Below are 20144 nucleotides of genomic sequence, written 5' to 3' on the forward strand. Positions count from 1 at the left end.
AGAGAGAGCCTGTCAGTGTTCAGAAATTGGTTTCTCACATATGCAGCGTTTAAATTTCAGGTTTTCCCCAGTAAATCTTGGGGATCTGCAAAAATAATCTCAAAGATTTTTCCATTCTTCAGATTTATCAAAAGGTAGTTAGATAGGGCACCAACAGATGGCTGGTTTTAAGAGCTGTGTCATGGGGGTTAAATTTCAAATGGAATGTTGAAAAAGCAACTATTACAGACTTTAGAGAAATGAAGCAATGATCACATTTATTTGTCTCTGTGTTTGGTTGTTTAGAGTCACGTGCTAGTACTAATGGTCCTGTGCAGTGCTTATGAGGTACTGTGGTGCATTTTGTGGCAATGATTCAACAGCAACTCCAGTTTGGTATTCGGTACTGCACGTTTCTTTCTGAAGCTGTTGCTGTTCCAGTGCAGTTACATGTGGAAAGAGTATTCAGAGCCAAACCTCTTCCAATTTCTGACACTGATTACATTTTATAAATAGTTTACAACCATCAGAAGCTGTGTGTTTGATATGTATTGTGAAGAAGGCAGTTATTAAACTTCCCACAAGAGTTATTGAGACTAATGCCTATCAGGATCAGTGCAGTGAATTGCATTTTGTCTGCTGTTCAGATGCAAACAGAACATCCTAGAGGAAAGGAATTTGAGTGGGAGTTTTAGATAAAGGTTTAAGTTGCTGACAGACACCTTATATATAGGGTTGCCAACTTTCTAGTCGCACAAAACCGAACACCCGAGGCCCTGCCCGCTGCTCACTACATTCCCCCTCCCTCAGTGGCTTGTTCTCCCCCACCCTCACTCACTTTCACTGGGCTGGGGTAGGGGGTTGAAGTGCGGGAGGGGGTGCGGGCTCCAGGGTGGGGCCAGAAATGAGGGGTTCAGGGTGCGGGAGGGGGCTCTGGGCTCAGGTAGGGAGTTGGGGTGCAGGAGGGGATGAGGGCTCCATCTGGAGGTACAGGCTCTGGGGAAGAGGGGTTTGGGGTACAGAAGGGGACTCCAGGCTGGGGCCAAGGGATTTGGAGTGCAGGAGGGGGGTGCGGGTTGAGGTGGGGGTTGGGGTGTGGGAGGGGGTGAGGGGTTCAGGGTGTGGAAGGGGGCTCTGGGGGTTGGGGTGCAGGGGAGGTGAGGGCTCTGTGTTGGGGGTGCAGGCTCTGGGGTGGGGCTGGGGTTGAGGGGTTTGGGGTGTAAGAGGGGGCTCAGGGCTGGGGAGGGGGTTGGGACTTGAGGTTGGGACATGGGCTTACCTTGGGCAGCTCCCGGTCAGTGGCGCAGTGAGGGGGCTAAGGCAGGCTGCCTGCCTGTCCTGGCACCATGCTGTGTGTGCCCCAGAAGCAGTCAGCAGGTCCAAGTCCTAGGCAGGGAGGCCAGGAGGCTACATGTGCTGCTCTTGCCCACAGGCACCAGCTCCCATTGACTGGTTCCTGGCCAATGGGAATGTGGAGCTGGTGCTCGGGGGCGGGGAGGGTCAGCACGTGGAGAACCATGGCCCCCTCGCTTAGGAGCCAGACCTACTGGCTGCTTCTGGGGCACAGCACGGTGCCAGACAGGACAGCCTGCTTTAGTGCTGCAGCACCACCGACCGGACTTTTAACTGCCCAGTTGGCAGTGCTGGCTGGAGCCCCTAGAGTCCCTTTTTTGACCGGCTGTTCTGATAGAAAACCAGACACCTGGTCACCCATATCATATATTAGACTAATGAAAGCATCTTATTTGCATGAAGAGAAATTGGTTTAACTTTCTTTGTATTCCTGAGGATAGGTCTCTGCCACTCTTACATGAATAAATGAAGAGTTTTGTTTCATATTTCAAGGAGAAAAAACCAATCACGTGAAGATAATCATTGTCATTACTATGGTATTATTTCCACTCTTGAACTCACACTTATTATGAGGTGAACAGCACTCCTGTGTGTGTTTTGGTTTTTTGCCACTGCCAATCCATACTTCATATTCTGACTCAGGAAAGAAAGAAACAATTAATGCTAATGTAAAAAATATCAATACGAATGGAACAAAATATATGTGATTAGTAACCATTCTTATATTGTTTAGCTCCATTTTTAAAAATGAAAACCCAAGCAATCCATTATCATACTTTGTTGCCACCATATATGTGAGGTAGTGATTGTAATATAAATTAATTGCATAAGCTGAAAACAAACAAGGAGGTTTAAGGATGCTGACGGTGTCCTAGCTCAAATATGGCTTTTTAAAATTTGTGAGATATACCCTAAAAATGATGTGATAAAGCCGTGAAGGGCATAATACCTAAGCAACTTATTCTCTGGGAGCACCTTCCTTGTTGACTTCTCGGTCCCTATTAGTTCTCCTCAGTGTAGGGTTATAAGCACTTCCCCCTGCAGAGCAGGGCCATAACTATGACAGAGTGAGCGGGGCAGCTGCCAAGGGAGCAAAGCTGCGGGGGTGGAAAAATGAGATGGCAGAGCTTGGGCCAGTGGTGATGCCAGGCAGCCTGGGGTCGCCACTTACTCACTGTCCTGTTTTCAGTTTAGGGAAATATGTTCACCCTCTGACAAAAAAACAAACCAAAACATTAGGGGATGCAAATATGCTTGCTCACCTTGGGCATAAAATGCCTAGTGGTGGTGCTGTCCCAGAGTGGCTTTAAATTCTACAGAACCAAGTAGCTATTGCCCTAATGCAGCCTTTCTGCAACTGTTTGCTGATGGTTGCATCTTTCCATCTTCCAATTGTTAAGTGTCTGTTAGGTTTCCCCTTTCATGTTGCTGAGGAGATGGCACATCCTTGCTGATATCTTTGCATATTTTTGAATTTAGATTCTTGTTACTGGGTCAGCAGATGTTTGGACTGTCACATGTTTGCAGCGCTGGAAGACATGGGGTGGAATCCTTTGCACTGGTTGTCTCTCTTGGCAGGATGAGGATGAGTCCGCTTTCTGACTTCACTTCTGTGCTTGTTTGAAGCGTCGTCTGAGGGTGGTTCGTTGATTTAGGGGCCTAGAGATTTGTGTAGCAGGACACAGGAGTGTTCTGGGTCAAAGGAAGGTATAGGCGTAAGTAGAGGGGGAAAAGTTCAATCTTTTGGTGAAAGCTCAATTAAGTCCTGGTACCTTTCCCACCTCCCTTTGCTACCATGCACCAGGATGATCATATCCTTCTTAGTAAAAAGAAAAGGAGTACTTGTGGCACCTTAGAGACTAACCAATTTATTTGAGCATGAGCTTTCGTGAGCTACAGCTCACTTCATCGGATGCATACCGTGGAAACTGCAGCAGACTTTATATATACACAGAGAATATGAAACAATACCTCCTCCCACCCCACTGTCCTGCTGGTAATAGCTTATCTAAAGTGATCATCAGGTTGGGCCATTTCCAGCACAAATCCAGGTTTTCTCACCCTCCACCCCCCCATACAAATTCACTCTCCTGCTGGTGATAGCCCATCCAAAGTGACAACTCTTTACACAATGTGCATGATAATCAAGGTGGGCCATTTCCAGCACAAATCCAGGTTTTCTCACATCCCCCCCACCCCCATACACACACAAACTCACTCTCCTGCTGGTAATAGCTCATCCAAACTGACCACTCTCTAAGTTTAAATCCAAGTTAAACCAGAACATCTGGGGGGGGGGGGTAGGAAAAAACAAGAGGAAATCGGCTACCTTGCATAATGACTTAGCCACTCCCAGTCTCTATTTAAGCCTAAATTAATAGTATCCAATTTGCAAATGAATTCCAATTCAGCAGTTTCTCGCTGGAGTCTGGATTTGAAGTTTTTTTGTTTTAAGATAGCGACCTTCATGTCTGTGATTGCGTTACCAGAGAGATTGAAGTGTTCTCCGACTGGTTTATGAATGTTAGTATGGATTGTGACAAGAAAAAGGCCAATCTGGCAGTTATCAGTGGTGGAAAGGTGCTGAGGTGGAGAGAGGAATAGCCAATAAGAAAAGAACCTTCCACAATAAAGGCAAGTGACATTTTATATTTTATTGCTATCATCAGTGGGAAATACTATACAGACAGTAATAAAATCAAGGAAACTGAAAGTCTATCGTTATTGACTCTTTCAGTCAGCTAAAATGTTGAGACTTTTTGGTTTTACACAGTATTCCTATATTTTAAGACTTCAGCATTTACTAGAATATTTCTGGGTTGAGATACAATTACTTGAAATATCTGCGCCTTAAAGATGAAATATTAAAATGTTGTATCGGTGTATAACATCTGAGAATATTAGTTATACTTAATGGATATTTCAGAATTTCATGATCCCCATTCTGTTCTGCTTGATAAATAATATTATTAAAAGTACATCTTATCTGAATGTTGGGATTGGATTGGTAATGTCTCTTATTTTGGACTCAGAGTAGCTATATTCCTCTTACCTTCATAGAGAGAAATTATGTTTAATATTTTATGATATGTGATCTAATGGCAAGAGCATAGATCAGGATCTAGGAGAATTGCTTTCTGTTCACAGCTCTGTCATTGAGGACACACTATGACCTTGGGCAAGTCAACTAACCACTCTGTGCCTCTTCTCTGTTGGTCACAGGGGTGCTGTGAGGCTTGCTTAATTAATGTTTGTAAAGTGTTTTGAGATCCTGGAAGTTCAGGGACTCAAAGGCATAAGTAAATGCTTACACTCTCCTTTTGTCATTCATATTGTGAATCTAATCTTCTCTGTTCTCTACATATTTTCCTGTGGATCAAAGTTTAGATTGTATGTCAGACATGTGAGCCTGATCTATACGTAAATATTTTACCAGCATACCTATGTCAGTTAGGGGAGTGATATTTTATTTTTATTTCTATTCTGTTCTGACATAGCTATGCCAGCAAAGGCTCTAGCACAGATAGTTTTACCAGCTCAAAAGTACTTTTGTCAATATGGCTTATTTTGCTTGCCAAATTGGAATAAGCTATACCTTCAGAAGCATTTCTTTGGAAGTATAACTGTGTCTACACTAGGCGGGTTAAGCCAGTTATAGATTTACTGGGAAAAGCTTTTAAGTGTAGAATAAGGCCCTAGTGATCCTTATATATCCACTATCTATCCATTCTCTTGCTTCCTGTCTGCCATCTTATGTACAGTACATAGGTCCCCAAGAGCAGATTATTCCTCTTAAAGCTGTTGTTTCAGTCTATCTATCTGCAGATCCAAAGACTGTTTCCCATCGGAATTTTCAGCACTCCTGAAAATTTAAATATAGCTCCAACAGGGTTAGCAATGGTACAAGTGTAACCCTTCTGCCAGCTGAAGTGCGAAGCAAGAAGGGCCAGGTTCAATATCTAGGGGTACCTTTTCAACAATATAAGATAGAACTGGCTTGACCTCCCACCCAGTAACTTGTGAAAATTACACGCTACCCTCTGGGCGCCTCTAAGAGGCAATACTTCATAAGAATGGCCATACTGGGTGAGACCAAAGGTCCATCCAGCCCAGTATCCTGTCTACCGAAAGGATAGACCAAAGCCAAAGGCAAGTGCCCCAGAGGGAGTGAACCTCACAGATAATGATCAAGTAATCTCTCTCCTGCCATCCATCTCCACCCTCTGACAAGCAAGCACAGAGTCCGAGGTGGAAAGACTTTTCTTTAATAAAAGTAACCTAGCATTAATCAGGGAAAACAGCACAAGCAGGATTCATAAACATAAAAGCAAGGAGCAAAACACCCACCCCAAAGTACCCTGGGCAGTGTCTTTTGCCTCAGGTTCTTGAATCCAACACCAAAGTTCTTGTAGTGTGCCCCCCCCTTAACACCCCACTCACAGTTGTTGTCCCTGGTCAGTGAAGACCCAGAGTTCAGAGGTGCATCTGCATGAATTCTCCTCCCACCATGGCGGTTGGGGAAGGAGTAAAAGCCACCTTGCTCACTCCGCCATCCGGCCACCTGCTCACTGCTCCCACCGGTCATCTTCTGCTGCCACGTGCCTCTCTGCTGTGACCTCTATAGGTCAGCCCCTTAGTAATTGTCAGCTTTTAGTGATTTTTAGCTCTCATCAGGCTGGGCAGAAACACTGTCCTACCATAAGTGATTTCAGCACTTAAAATAACAAAAGGCTCCTAATGAAGCCTATTTAGCTCTGAACAGTGGGGAGGAACAGGTTAAACCAGACTGGGGACCCTTAGGGAGTGTCCACACTTTGTGGCTGGGACACCTGTCACCACCCCTCTCTGCTTTCACAAAGGTCTGGTATTCGAGCCCCTGACTTAACGGGGTCCTTTCAGCTGAGGGTGACCTCCTCATTTGGGACAGGTTAAGCACAATTCTGCTCCCCTTTACTCATAAATAAAGACAACAACATTGATGATAACATTTCACTATCCTTGCATTCAGTACTAACGTGATTTGTAATCCATCACCAGCAAAAGCTGATCACTGGGAGCTATACAGCTCCTGTCTGCTGGATACCTACATAGAGTAGGCGTATTCATGTAAATGCAGTTTGCTCCTGAAGTCTCTCCCCCTCCCCAACTAGCTGTCGGGGAGAGTTCATTCAGAACCTGTTTACACAAGCGCTAGGACAGTCCAGGCATAGATATTTTCACTACTGCTTTTTACTGGCCATCACCTGTACTAGTCATGTTTTCACCATTTTTACCAGCAGGCACCAGGTCAACATGGGAAGTGCTGAAAATTTAGTGCAGACAAGGCCAGTAAGACAGCAGTGCACTGTTTTACATTTTGAGGGCTTCTTTTGCAACCAGAAGGTCTTTAATTTTCTTTTGTAAATGAATATTTAAATTACATAGAAATTAGGTACTAAAAGAGAGGGACATCATCACTTACCTCCTTCATACCAGTTCAGTTTAACCCTTGAGGATTAGCACTATTCTTTGGTGCTAAAGTCTAAGACAATTGCAATGCAGTGTAAATCTTTATATCCTTAATAGAGTAGATGAGCTACAGAGTATGGTCCCTGAAAAGTGAAGTTCGGTGCTTTTAGAAATAACAGCACAGGACTAATTGTGGAAAAAAATCCTAATTTACAATGTTTTGTTAATCTGTTTATGGAATGACAGCATTGGGTACTTTATTGTCACAGGATTGAAAACAAAAGTAAACTTTATGACCTGTGAAATGTGTTTGTGGAAATAAATTACTGTGCTCATCAGATGCAAATTAGAGGATAAACACAGCATTAGAAATTAATCGGGGGTGTGTGTGTGTGTGTGTGTGTGTAGGGGGGTGGCGTGCATTTAGCATTTATGCTAACATATGTGTGTATTTTGAGACATCAGTGGTGTCAGTCTGAGACACAATTTTGCAGGTTAACAGATCCATTAGAGGTTTTTCTGCTGTTTAAAACAATATTGGATGTAATAATAATCTTGATCTGTTGAAAATTTCAACTTTCTTTACCAGGAAATGCTAAACCTTTACAACATCGAGCATGCCACTTATTTCATTTGTATTATTCTCTTTTATTGCTCTGAACAGAAACTCCTGTTAAAGCAATAAAATGTACTTTCACATTTTAATCAATAAAGGAGCGTCTGTGAATGAAAGTTCTTGGCTGGTCCCTGTAATGCCATAGCTGTTGATCTGTAGACCTAGATATATTTTTAATTTTTATTGCCTTTCCTTTAATGCGGTCATTAATTTTTGCTTCTTTTTTATATTTCTGTTACCCAGCCATCCTGTAATCATTCTTAAACAGGTGGTTTTTGTTGATACTCACCAAGGGAGTTTTAGCAGTTCTAAGTGCCCAGTAGACTGCTGCTTGCTAATACTGGCTCCTGAATCCTAAATGTTTGTCCAGTCCAGAAAGTCACTTGATCTTCTTTCCTTTCACAGCATGATACTGTTATTTTCCTCTCTACATACTTTAATAAATAAATAAAATGCCTGGTTTAATCACAAAAGTTGAACAGTATTAAGGATCTGGGGCAAAAATAAGGGACGGTACTTGGTCCTGCTGCGAAGGCAGAGGACTGGCCTCGATGACCTTTCAAGGTCCCTTCCAGTTCTATGAGATAGGTATATCTCCATATTAAAGGAGAAAAAGATTATGTAACTTTCTTTAATATGAGTACTAAGGCAGGACTGCTTTTAATTCTAGATAATGTTGTTGACATTTATTTCTATTATTTAATTTTTATTCTTGAAGTGTATTTACTATATAACAAAAATATTTTAATACAAAAATGAAGCATAAAATAGAATAGTGAACAGTATAACATAATTCTGGGCGTGATATCCCACACAATGTTGAGACACTCTGGAGAGGCACTGACAGTAGCAAACAGGGCTATTATAGGTATTGCAATCTGAGACCCAAGACTGGGTTTATCAATGAATTACAGTATATTGAATGGACAAATATTAACAAAAGAAAAGAATTGAAGAGTTGCTGGCTTGGCAACTATAGAAATCTTCTCAGAAAAGTTTAGCAAAGGAATAGGATGGTATAGTAACTACTGCAACAGTCTTGCTTTAGCAGTATGTTTCTCTATTCAGAGATTCGTAAACCCTCTTTCTGTCTATCTCTGGTGGGCCCATCCCTATGACATCTAGAGTATGGAACACAACACTTTTTCCAATGAGCATTTTAAACAATTCTCCCTTCCAGCAGATGAAGCCACATGAGTTTGTGTATTCCTTTGTTTGCCCTAGAATGAAGGCAATCCTAGCCCAATAGTCAGAAAGACATCTCTACAGGGAACGTTTCCTTAGTCTTTTTATGAGCAAATTGTGGAGATGCTCAACCAGATATAAGTAAAATCCCCTCTGCCTCTATACTCCCTCGAGCAGAATTCTGCAGGGAAGGCATAAGTGTTCAGTAAATATTTCTGTTCTATGTTTGGGAAAAACATGATGATGTAAGGCATATACAAAAGGGAGTGCTATGATCATACATTGATAATTGAAGTTTTCACAGTGGTTAAACTTTTTGGGCACCTTCCTAATACACACACATTGTGTTCCCCACCGCTTCTAATGGGATCGGCAACCTTTTTTTTTTTTTTTTTTTTTTAAGAAATTACATGTTTGGTTGATAAAGGTAATATTGATAATGTAATATACTTAAACTTCTGTAAGTTTTTGACTTTGAACTGCATAACATTTTGATTAAAAAAACTAGAACAATATACAGTTAACATGACATACATTAAATGTGTTAAAAGCTGATTAAATGATAGGTCTCAAAATGAAGTTGTAAATGTGGAATCATCATCAAGCAAGAGTTTTAACAGGGTCCCACAGAGATTGGTTTTTGGCCCTACACAACTTAACATTTTTATCAATGATCTGGAAGAAACCATAAATCATTGGGGGAGCAATAAATAACGAAGAGGACAGGTCACTGGTACAGAGCAATCTAGTTCACTTGATAAACTGGTTGCAAGTAAACAATATGCATTTTACTACAGCTAAATGTAAGTATATACCTCTAGGGAAAATGAATGTGTTTTTTGAGTCTTCAATTATTCTGAAAACGATTTGGGAATCATCTTGGATAATCAGCTGAACGTGATCTTCTAGTGTGACACTGTGTCCAAAAGGCTAATGTCATCTTTGGATGCATAAGCAGGGGAATCTCAAGTAGGAATAGACAGTTTATTTTACTTCTGTATTTGGCAGTGGTGCAACCACTGCTGAAATACTGTGTCTGATTCTAGTGTTCACAATTCAGCAAGGGTGTTGATAAGTTGGAACTTCAGAGAAGGAGGCTCTTGTGCTCAAAATGGCAAGGCCAGTGCTAAAATGCAGAGAGAAGGGGAAGGAGAATAAAGAGAGAGAAGGTATATGATGTAGACTGGAACAAGTCCTTGGAGAATTTTAAAAACCAGGACAATCTTGAACTGAATTCCTGGGAGGTAGTGTGGTTGTTTAAGAATCACTGGTGTGGTTACTTAGAGCTGCTGTAACTGTGTGTGTGTGTGTGTGTGTGAAGGGAGTTACAGTTTTTAAGATACTAGGTGCAGACAGAAGTGGGAGCAGATGGAAAGTTCAAGATGATGGACAGTGGAAGCAAGCAAGATGCATAAATCATAGAGGAAGGTGAAGGGAATGAAGATGTGGTTGAGGGTGCTCCTCTTTAAGAAAAGAACTTCTGTATTTGAAGCATTTAGCTGAAGGAAACTGAAGCCCCACATTTCCTTATTCAAAAGAAGCAGAGTATCAAAAGATATCTACAGCAGAATATCTTCAACACAACAGTGGTAAGGCGACACAACAGTGGTAAGGTGAACTGAGGCGGCCACCTTAGGTGCCAGACTGTGGGGGGGGGCACCACTAGGACCCAGAGTGTAGAAAATTGTGTCTGCTGCTGGTGCATATGTATTCTCTCTGCTCTAGATGCACATAGATGGTGGAGTGCTGTGCTAGAGGAAGGAGGGCACAAGAGACATAACAGGCAGGCAGGAGAAAAGGTGAGAGGAATAACAGAAAGCAGCAGGAGCTGCAGGGAGAGAGAGGAGGAGGAGCCTCTTATGTACCTCTCTAGCACCCCCAGGAGCCTGGATTGATTAACACCAGCTTCTCAGGGAGCTTCCTGTTTCCTGCTACTTCCCTGAACCCACTTGAGGAGAACAGGCAGCCAACAGAAGTAGTAGGAGCCAGTTACGCCCTTAAGACGCTGATATCTTCCCTCACTCAGGCCCTGCTACCAGCCTGCTTAGTTGTCCCCTTCAATCGAGGGTTGAGAGCCACTATAACTGGCAGGGAACAGCAGTCATGAGTGAAAGAAGAAAACGCCCCCCTGGGGCAGCATTCAGAAAAAGAAAGCAATCAAAGGAAGCTTTTCTATCTAAGCAGGAAGGAACTCTCCTGAGATACATAGACACAAATGTTCACAGTGAGCCTTCCAGCCCCAGAGAGAATGTGAGTGGTGAGGAGATGCCTGATCTTCCAGTTAGTCAGAGTGCAGGTGACTTGGCAGCTACTGCAGCATCCATATCTCCATCTCCATGTAACAATGCACATTCCTGAAGAAAAGTGTAGATCAGAGAAGAGTGTGGTGGAGGCACAAGAAACAGCTGCTGCTGAGTTTAGTTCCTTAAGTCTAGATGATCCAGGACTGTGGACCCACTTGAGCAGTAGCCTGGGGGACTTCCTTGTACTGCATGGACCACAGCAAGTGAAAAACTTCATGTTCCTCAAAGACAATGAAAATAGAAGTTTCCAACCGCCACATTACTGGCGTGAAATCCCCAATGGTGACAAAGTGGAGAGGCCATGGCTTATGTACTCAAAAACCCAGAATGCTGCATACTGTTTTTGTTGCAAACTCTTCCAGTCTAATGTTCCAGCCGTATTGGGTTCTACAGGAACAAATGACTGGAAAAATCTGGCTAGAAATCTAACATGCCATGAGAAGGCAGCAAATCACCAGAGAGCATTCCATAGGTGGAAAGAGCTTGAGATGAGACTAAGGTTAAAGGCCACCATAGATGATGATCATCAAAAGAAGATTGCATCAGAGTCTCTTTACTGGCAAAATGTTCTGAAAAGGCTCATTGCCAATGTGAGAATGCTTGCTACCCAAAACCTAGCACTGCGTGGCGCTTCAGATCAGCTGTATGTGCCAAACAATGGAAACTTCCTTACAATTGTGGAGCTGATGGCTGAGTTTGATGCTGTACTCCAGGAGCATCTAAGAGTCACCACCCAAGAAATGTACACACACCACTACCTTGGAAAAACCATTCAAAATGAGCTCATACAGTTACTGGCAACAAAAGTCAAACAGAAGATTGTGGCAGATCTGAAGTCAGCAAGATATTACTTTGTTCTGGACCACACACCCGACATCAGCCATATGGAATAAATGACTTTAAAGGTGCGTTTTGTAACAGAACCTAGTGAAATTGTCCCTGCAATGGTGACTGTCAGAGAGCATTTTCCTAGAATTTATTAACATTGATGATTCTACAGGAGCTGGTATAACAAATGTGCTTCTTAAAAAGCTGGAAGATACAGGAATTGCGATAGCTGACATGAGAGGTCAGGGCTACGATAATGGTGCCACATTAGAGGAAAGAACAGAGGAGTGCAGACACGGATCCGAGAGTTTAACCATCGAGCTTTTTTGTCCCATGCAGTTCTCATTCTTTGAACTTGGTGGTCAGTGATGCAGCATCAGCTTCTAGTGAGGCTGCTGAATTTTTTAATGTAATTCAGAGCATCTATGTATTTTTCTCTGCATCAACTCATCGATGGCAAATTTTGAAGAAACATCTGGGAACATCCTCTCTGACACTGAAACTACTGAGTGCCACACGACGGGAAAGTCAAGTGGAGGTGATAAAGTCTATCAAACACCAAATTGGGAAGATAGATGATGCCATAGTTGCCATTATGGAGGATAATGCTATGACAGGAATTGTTTGTGGGAGAACAGTGGCAGAGGGAAATGGAATCACCAGAAACATACATAACTTCAAATTTCTGTGTAGCTTTAGTATTGTGGCATGACATACTGTTTGAAATAAATGTTGTAAGCAAGAGAATCCAAGGTATTGACCTTGATATATCTGGAGCAATGGAACAACCGGACAAAGCAAAGTCATACCTACAGTCTTATCGGTCAGAGAGGGATTTCAAAACATTCTGAAGAGTGCACAGAAGTTGGCAGAGGAACTTCACACTGAAGCTATTTTCCTACCCATTCAAGAATATGAGTCACCGAAGGAGGCATTTTGATTACGAGGCATGGGATAATCCCGTAAGAGACCCCGAACAACAATTCAAAGTTGAATTCTTTAACCAGGTGCTAGTTTGTGCCTTACAGTCAGTTGGAGAACATTTCATGCAGCTCAAGGAACACAGCAGTGTATTTGGGATGTTGTATGATATTCCAAAACTCCTCGCTATACCTGAAGAAGACCTACACCAGCAGGGCACTAGAGACAGCGTTGACACATGATGACATGCGCGATATTGATGCGAGTGATTTAGGTGATGAACTGAAAGCCCTTTCAAGATACATGTCAGCAGGATCAACTCCAAAGACTGTTCTGGAATATATGTGCACAAAGAAGATGACCACCCTCTTTCCAAATGCTTTTGTCGCTCTGCGCATACTTCTAACATTTCTTGTAACAATTGCCAGTGGAGAATGCAGCTTCTCCAAGCTGAAGTTAATCAAAACACATCTACGCTCCACAATGACACAGGAGAGGCTGGTTGGCCTTGCAACCATCTCCATAGATCATGAGTTGGCCCAGACTGGACCTTCAGGAAGTAGTTCAAATCTCTGCAAGCAAGAAGGCACGGAAAGGACCACTTTGATTATTCAAACAGATAAAAATGCCAGTGTTCAGTATGCAGACAAGAAAAGTTACATTTGCTGTTCAGGCATTTGAAAGTTAAGTGTTACTTACAATTTTTGAACAAGGCATTTTAAGTTGTTCTCTTTTATTGGGGTAGGTAGCAGAGCAGTACCATGAGAGGAGTAGAATAGGAAGAAGGCAGAATTGAGACCTTTCAAAGTTTTGGCCCAAGCGAGTGGGCATGGAGGCGTCGTTTGAGCTTCCCACCTCAGGTGACAAAATATTGTGGGCTGGTCCTGAAGTTAAAAATAGAGATGACTGAGAGGGCCGACGAGAAAAGAGCAAAGAGCACTGGTGGAACTCCATGTAAGAGGTATCTTCCTAAAGAAGCAGAAGAGGAGCCATTCCAAATAGAAAGCGAGAACCCTTAAGAATAGAACCATGACCAGAAGGAACTAGATATGCCTGCATAGCTATGCAAGTCCAGGAAAGACTGTGCTGAAATGAGGGCGAAAGAGGCAGTATCCGTGGAAGAGGGAAGACTTTAATGCTTCTGGAAAATGGTTTCTTTGCTATTGTCAGAATGAAACCTAGACTGAAGTCAGTCAGTGATGCTGCTATGCAAGAGATGAATGGAGAGATGAAAGAAGGCTTCTTTTAAGAGCACTTGAAAATAGAAATGGGCATTTGCATGCCTGTGCAATTGCCTAATTTGCATGTGCAGCTACAGAGTTTGCAAGCCCAATGGATGCTGCATCAAGTATGTTAAGCCCCAAATTCAATTTATCATAACCTAATTTGATGGTGAATAATCTTCCTTCACCCTCCCATCAGCAATAATTTAGAAAACAAAATACAGCCTCTGCCTCTGTTTATAGAGAACTGGTAATACTTTTATGCGCTGCTCTGTCAGAAGACAGATCATAAGTTGACAAACAATATCCAGGACTTTGCAAACATCATTGATGCTTGTATAAAAACAGAGAAGTAAATGAAGCAGAACCACACTGGCTTGTACTCCATAATAAATAATAGTCTTAGCAGTTCTGTAGTACTTTACATCTTCAAAATGCTCTACAAACCCTCGCTAAACTTCAAAATGCCCCACCGAGGTAGGTAAGGAAGTACTATTTCTGTTTCCAAATGAGGAAACAGCTTACAGGCAGTCACTCCCAGAGGCATTATTAGCATTAAACATTTGCATATAGTGCCACAGGTGTGAATGGCACTTTACATAGCTAGTAAAGATACAGTCCCTTTCGCAAAGAATTGGCCATGCCTCTGTGAATGCAGGAGGTAAGCAGGCTTGATCATCCTTTGCTGCTCCCCTTTATAGGGTGTACCCACTTTGCTGGCTCAGTTCTCCTAGCCAGTGCAGCTGGAGGGTTGGTGTTATAGCTCACTCTTGATCCTCATCTCCTGACCACAGTGTTAGATATTCCCGGCAGTGCTAGACTCCCATTGTCATTATGTGGGAGTGTAGCCCTGAGTGGAAATTGTTGCTGCTAAATGAGTGTCTGAGAAAGTTGACTGGTTTCCATCAATATCACTGGAAGAAAAGAGTAGAGATAAATAAGAGCATATTTTAGTGTCTGAAAAGGACCCTTGTATATCGTGCCTGTGACCATTGAGCCCTCCAGCATGTGCAATATTATGGAAGGAATTTTTTGAGGGGAAAATGTAGTCCACAATATGAAAGAGGATTAAATTATTTTTTTCATCCAGCAAAATAATTGATATCTCTGGTGTGGTCTTCATATCCTTTCCCCACACCTTTAGTTTATCTAAGCAGTTGAGCATTTTGATTTATGTCCGTTTTCTCAAGATTTCTCTTGGGAGTTCTTCCCTGTCTCTGTTATTTCCATTGGGATTTTCATGTCACTGTTTTGCCTAATTAGTCCTGACATTTTACCAAACAGTGGACTTCTTCACAGAGAGGAAAACAAAAGTGTCCCTTGACACCAAAGAACGAAATAGTGCAAACCAAAAGCCAATTCTCATCATTTATTTGTTGTAACTAAAAACTATATTTTATTTTTGTAGTCACCGAGATTCTAACATAAAAGCTATAGAGGAAAAGCTGTGACTGGAAGGATGGTATAGTTTATCACAACATCTTTCCTATATATATATTTTATAGTTTACATACTCAACAAACAAATTAAACAGTATTCACACTTTTTTGTGTTGTTACATTCTCCTCTGAAAGAAGTTATTGGACCAGATCCTCAGCTGATGTAAATTGATTTAACTCCACTGGAACTAGAATTATACATTCATGTTATTACATATGTTTCTAATTACATCACTATAGCACTTGTAATAATACTTGGCATATTGTGCTTTATGGGTCAGTCTCTTCTCTTAGTTACACAAATGTACATCTAAATAACTCCATTAACTTTGGTGAAGTCACTCAGATTTACACTAGGAAAATCAAAAGCAGAATTTGGTCCTACATTTGCAAAGTTCTTCACAAATATTTAACTTTTTATCCACACAACATCTTTGTAAGGCCACCATTATTATCCTCATTTTGCAGATGGGGAAAACTGAGGTAAATGAACCTGCTCAAAGCCACACATAATGTCAGTGGTGGAGCCAAAACTAGAGCTCAGGACATCGTGCCTCCCAATTATGTGCTTTTTGGCTCCAGACAGTACTATCACTCTCATGCAATTTTTTTGCTTTCTGGTTCTGCAGATATAAAAGAAGTGGCAGAACTCAAAGCGTGATGGAAGGGAGTACAGCTTTCTCTGATGGGCTTTGATTATTTGCATCTTTGCTGTAAACTTCTTCCTCTTCACAGTTCAGGGTAACTACACCTGTATTTCCCTTCAGTGGTTCAGCAAGGGCACCCACTTCCAGTCTTGCAGCTGCCCTGTTGTTGCTTGTCTTGGGTGGAGACCCGCACCTCTCCTTTCTGACCAAGGTATTTCCAGCTGCACAGTTCCTTGCCTTCACTATGTATCTTCCAGCAGAGACAGGTTGCCCAAGGACATCTGCTTGCTTTGCCTTCAGAGGCTGGTATGGGAGAGATTGTCAACAGTTATAAGATATCATTTCTTCCTATGCAAGCTTATTTTATTCTCAAGGTAAAAAGCATTACAGAGAGAATACATATTACAAACAATAAAAGAACCTACATGTAGGCTAAGAAGTTTTGGATTCTGGCAGGCCTGGTCATTCTGACTCTTCCTTTGGACTGGAGCCCTCCATGGAGCAGTGGTGTTGTCTGTTTACCACTTTGCGGGGAGGGAGGTGCTTCTCTTTAGATGTTACAACCTGAGTAAATTTACGTACTCACCCACTGCTATTCTCCTATTTGTCCTTCCCATGCAAATACACACATTTCCCTAATAACACTTTTTACAATTGCATTCTTAATACAATGGACTCCAAAGGTTTTAAAACTCATTCAGTAAGGTTTAACTTAATTCAATAAGTTCATTCAGGATATTGCAGGAAATTGTCAGTCTATCACAACCATAAGACATTTCTTTGTTTTCAAGATCCCTAACTGACTCAGTTCCACTCTTTCAAACGTTTTGTTAATCCAATATCATAAACTCCTAAAACACCCAAGAAAACCTTCAGAGTCAGGGAAGTGGAAGGAAGTCCTCAGGTTTTTAAGATACCTCTTACTAGTTAACTCTGTGAAAAGCACTTTGCAAGGTATCAGCTACCTCTTCTGTGAGGTTGGTGTGCTGTTTGCAGAGGTGCAAGGTGTTGGATCTGATTCTCTGTTGCCTTATACATGATGTAGCCAGACCTTTAGGCAAAATGAGTGTACAATGCTACTAAATCCAAAGAGTAAGTAGTGTTTCTACACCCACTTCATCCTCACATTGTACAGAGGTAAATGACTAATCAAACTGCCAGATAATGGGGAACCAAGCCCATGATGTTTTATACAAACTTATTTCATTGCCTAAACATCTAAAATACTTTGCACTTATATGACACTTTTCATTTAAGTGTCTGACAGCTCTTTTCAAAAGTGTGAATGTTATTTCCAGTTCATAGATGGAGAAATTAAGGCACCGAAAAGGGTAAAGGAGTTGCCCAAGCAGACATACTATGATGATGTTAGCAAGAAGACCCAGCTCTCCTGACTCCATCACCTTATCTGACGGTTAGACGCCCTTGCCTACCAATTTGTTCTAGCCATATTATAAATAGGTTTTTAGGGTCTAGCTAGGCCAAATTTGCCTGGGTTGCTTCCAAGCATGTCCTCCTTTGAATCAGCTAAATAATATTAATTGTGGCATTATGCAAGTGGCCAAAAATGCTCCCCCACTTGTGCCGTTCAGAAGGCCATGTCAATTTCCTTCTGGAGAGGACTGTATGCATTTTTCAATATGTAATGTTTAAATTTGAAAGTTGAAATCAGTACTGAAAGTCCCATATTTAGTTATGCAGGACTTTCCTTAAGGTAAAAACGTGTTGATACAGCTGTAATTTGTGAAGATAAGAACTCAGTTTTCTACCTCTGGTTCTTTCAGTTGTTCCCAGTGCTGTAATTTAATTTGGATTTTTTTCCCTCCCTGATCTGGAGGGCAGTCTAAGAAACAATCCCACAGGCACTGGATGGACAATCGCAAAATTCTTTCATCGTTAGAAATTCCAGTAATTGTACTCAGTGTTACAGCTAGAATTGACATTAATGAATAATGAAGCTCCAGCACATGACCTAATCATATCTCCTGTGGTCTGACAGCTCTCGAGCAAAGTCTCCATTACAGCGATGCTATTACTGAAGAACTGACCTTTGGAAAGAATGGGCTGACAGGCCATAAATTGTGAGGCACATTACCTAGTGCAGCGATAAGCCACCTTAATAGCCCAAGAGTGAGCACTGGTATAAGAGCCTGGCCTGTGTTAATTCTCTCCATAGAGGCAGAGCAATGGTTTCAGTCAATGATGGGGGCAAAAGCTGCTGTTGTGAAGAAGTCTGCGCAAAAGAGGAGGCAGAGGCCCCAAATCAGAGTATGTTAATTAACAATTGAAGATAGGAAAAAATAAAAAGTATCTGACAACACAGGCGGCTCTCTACTGGGAGCAGCACCTCAAGCAGAATGCAATGAGATTTATTCTTAGTTTTACAGGTTATGAAGCTGCCATAGCAACAGGTGCAGTTCCTGGTGAGGATTGTGCCAGGTATTAAAAGTCCTTGTATGTTGCAGATGGTGATATAGTATGCAACCCATTTGTAAACTTCTGCTCTTATAAGTATTAATTGGTGTGCTGAAAAAGTGCAATGAACTTATTTGACTACATCTTGAGCACTAAGCTTAGAGATGCATGGAAACACAAATAGTAAAAGCTCCACAGAACCCAAGTATGCATCTGATAAATTAGTTTTAGGAACAGCTACAACAAACTGCCTCCTGTATTTCTTTACTAAATTAATTTGCTGTGCCCCCTTTGACTATATAAAGTGCTTTGAAAACCTGTGGTGTAACATTTATGCAGCTATTTCAGTGGCGTCTCCTTTCAAACCAAAAGGCATCAGATGACAGTGTTTCTCAATTTACATTGATGCAGATAATTGCGACTGCCTCTACTTGGGGGGAAAAAAACGGAGATTTGATGAGGACCACAATACACAGAGACTCCAGAGCCTGTTTAATGCAAAAGCAACCATTTACCATGAGTAAAATATTCTTGTTAGTTACATCTTATGCAGTAGTGATTTAGAAAACAAAAAAAATCCATATATTTTTCTAGAGATTGAGCTATTAGCCTAAATGCAGAGGGTGATGTATCTTGAGAAACATCCAGCACTCACAAGTGATTATAACAACAATCTTAATTTAGATATTGCCTTTGAGTGAAGGCGAGGAAGGGTTGATTCAGAGCCATAAAGGAGCCAGGTATGTATCAGAGCCACAATCTTGAGCCTAGCAGGTCTTATAGGGATGTACTTTGCCCTGAAGGCAGATGGTGGGGTACCAGCATACAACAAAATCATACGCTGAGAGACACTACACATTGATCTAAAATATGAAAGTCATGTCAGCAAAGGCAAACTTCTAAGGTTCAGAATTTGGGTGCACTTTATAAATGTCTCCAAAACTTGTAAAGCACCATCTCACGCCAAAACATGCTACTCCCCGCCACCTTCTTCCCCACTACAGGCTATTCATCTTTCTCCCTCTCACTGAACAGGCCCACTCACTACCACCCACTGTCTTGAGCTGCCATTGTGAAGAGACCCAATGGTCTTATATACCCGTCTATATGTGTAGGGGGGAACCAACTGGCGTGGCCAAACTTCCTAAAATTTCATATCCTGTCTTTCCAAAGTTTAACTTCAGCTAGCTTCCCTTCGTCCAGCTGCTAATTTCATTCAGGCATTGGGAAACCTGTATGCTGATGGCTTTTGCGTTTGACATGAACCATAGGTAAAACTGGGTATTGTCTGCGTGCTGACGGCTTTTAAGCCCGTGGCAGGACAAAATCTCATCTAGCCATTTATATAAATGGCTAGAGGAGGGTATTGAGTCCTGTAGAACTCCACAGATGAGAACTTTTGAGATGCATCAACAGTTGTCTTTTGCAACAGTTTAGGTGCAATCAGATAGGGGGGTGAACAATCTCATTAGTTAGACTTCATGGTCAATGGCATTGCATGTTACTGAGAGATTGAGGAGTATGTGTATGGGTTCGAGATTGGCCCATTGCATTCTAGGGTGTCTCATGTCGCACGAGAACAACAGCAATGTCTGCAATGGTGAGCAGGAAGGAAACATTTCAGGTTCCACTGCTTCCAGAGAGACGGAGTTGGGGCAACATCGTGACCACTTGTGCCCCTAGTAGTCAGGTGGGCTGAACAGAAGGTGCAGCACTCTTATTAATTGCACGAGAACTCAGAGTTGACAGCATCCAAAACTTCAAAAATGGGTGTTCAAAATTTGGGG

The 20144-nt window shown here is 41.9% G+C and overlaps 2 protein-coding genes across 15 annotated transcripts in view; one reads left to right on the forward strand and one right to left on the reverse strand.

Moving 5' to 3' along the window:
* The window catches only part of TMEM255B (transmembrane protein 255B), a 111851-nt gene that overhangs the window by 19678 nt on the left and 72029 nt on the right, over window positions 1-20144 (forward strand). The gene's annotated exons all lie outside the window — the stretch shown is intronic.
* The window catches only part of GAS6 (growth arrest specific 6), a 155281-nt gene continuing 150378 nt past the window's right edge, over window positions 15242-20144 (reverse strand). The window contains exon 19 of the transcript XR_012159653.1: window positions 15242-16245. The gene's annotated coding sequence lies outside the window, so the exon portion shown is untranslated. The remainder of the gene's footprint in view (window positions 16246-20144) is intronic.

Source organism: Lepidochelys kempii, chromosome 1, assembly GCF_965140265.1.
Source record: "Lepidochelys kempii isolate rLepKem1 chromosome 1, rLepKem1.hap2, whole genome shotgun sequence".
NCBI classification, from domain to species: Eukaryota; Metazoa; Chordata; order Testudines; family Cheloniidae; genus Lepidochelys; species Lepidochelys kempii.